Source organism: Morone saxatilis, unplaced genomic scaffold (assembly GCF_004916995.1).
Source record: "Morone saxatilis isolate NCDOM2014 unplaced genomic scaffold, NCSU_SB_2.0 Contig17, whole genome shotgun sequence".
NCBI classification, from domain to species: Eukaryota; Metazoa; Chordata; class Actinopteri; family Moronidae; genus Morone; species Morone saxatilis.
Genome location: NW_023339729.1, coordinates 3899863 through 3901750, shown reverse-complemented (window position 1 = coordinate 3901750; position 1888 = coordinate 3899863). Strand labels below are relative to the sequence as shown.

General features: G+C 38.6%; 1 protein-coding gene across 1 annotated transcript in view; it reads left to right on the top strand.

Moving 5' to 3' along the window:
- The window catches only part of rptor (regulatory associated protein of MTOR, complex 1), a 182454-nt gene that overhangs the window by 154905 nt on the left and 25661 nt on the right, over positions 1 to 1888 (top strand). The gene's annotated exons all lie outside the window — the stretch shown is intronic.

The following is a 1888-nucleotide window of genomic DNA, read 5'->3' as shown; positions in this document are numbered from 1 at the left end:
ACACACACAGGCACACACACACATACTTTGTCTCTGTCTCAGCTGTGGGAATATGTCAGCCTCAGTCTGACTTCTAAATCTGCCTCCTCTCAGGTTCGGTCAGGAACCATAAAGCCCTAGAGACACTGTATGTGACATACACATAAAGCCTGACTGCAGTGCACACTCACAGAAACACTCTGTACATCTCACACGCAATTATATTTATTCACAAGCTCCACTCAGAGGTGTTAAAATGGGTTTCTCTTAAAGAAACATGCACATAGTTAAGACATTACAGGAATATTGATTACACACAGTAGTAGTATGGTCACGTGCCGCTGTGTGTGTGTGTGTGTGTGTGTGTGTGTATGTGTCAGGCTGTTTAGCATTTAGTGGGCGTGGGAGGCCTCGCTGTAGAAATGTGCTTAATAAGCACACACTGGCAACTAGCATTTAAAAACACACACCATTAACAGTTTGTTTACCCTCTGTTGTTTATTTATTCATCTATCAAATATGCATAATAATAGCAAAGTCCATGTTTTTAATTTAGGATTTTAATACTTTAAACTGAAAAATGACATAAATCAGCTTTATATTACGGTCTGCATATTTAATGTCATGTTAGAAAAGGGAGTCATTCTGTTCCCTTAAAATAAAGCCAGCACAAAATCTGTGGGGCCCATTTTGTTACATAAGACTTAATAAAGCTAAACTTTTCATATTGTCCCTCTGCAACAGATGTGATCAGATGTGATTGCATAAAGTGAACTTGACACCTTGACTCATTATCTGAGTAACCGCATGAGCTTCACTTAACATTGTATCTGGCAAAGTAATCCCGGCCTGTAATGTGATGGGAAAAGTGGAAAACTTTTATATTGTCAATAAGCACAATGGTGCAGTCTGAGAACGTACTGTGACCTGACTGCCAGGCCGTGAGCCTTAAAGGCATAGTTCAACATTTTTAGAAATACACTTATTTGCTTTCTTTGGGCGAATGAAATGAGAAGATCAGTATTCATTTTGTGCCTGTGTGTGTGGTGTTGAGCTGGAGTCAGGATGTACAGTAGTTCGCCTAGATTGGCAGAAAGACTAGAAGCAGAGGGAAGGCGCTTTTGTAACATGGCTTTGTCCGAAGTGGGGGAAAAAGTCTACGAACATTTCTGCCGTTCACTTATTAACACCTTGTATCTCATTAGTTTGATCCATTGTAAAAAATGACTATTTGTGTTTTCAGCAGAGGTTTTTGTTTGAACTATTTATTGGTAAACAACTCGGCACATTTTCATTAATGTACCCCCTTTGAAATATTTTTTTAAGCCAAGTATCCCCTGACGATCTCAAAACATATTTGGTCGAGGAAAAAACCTATATAAAGAGTTACAACACAGCACGGGCCAATCTGTGTCTAATTTATTAATAAAAACACTTAAATGCTTAATTTCATGATTGTGGTTGTTTTAAGAGATGTTAACAAACCTTTTATACTCGTGCTACAATTTTGTGGCCTGTGCTACAAAACTTTCCACCGTGTTGCACCAGCAGTACGTGCAACTTAAATTCACCTACAGCCCAGAATGAATGAATGCACGAGAATGAAGCACGGAAGCAGGCGAATGCTAGCTGATGTAAACATGGATACACGTTTCAAAATGTTGACAAAATCAGCTTTTGCTGATATTTTATGAGGTTGGAAATTCATTCAATACATTTGTTAGATCTTAAGGTGCCGGAGAGAAATGCTGGATGTAAACTTGGTTTTCACAAGAAAAATCCACAGGGCACCTTTAATGTTCACCGGCCTGTACTTCTGAGAGAAACATACAGACCAAACTCAATATTAAAGCCTAAGAGGTCATTCTTAAATTTGCACATCACATTGCACATTTACACATTAACTATG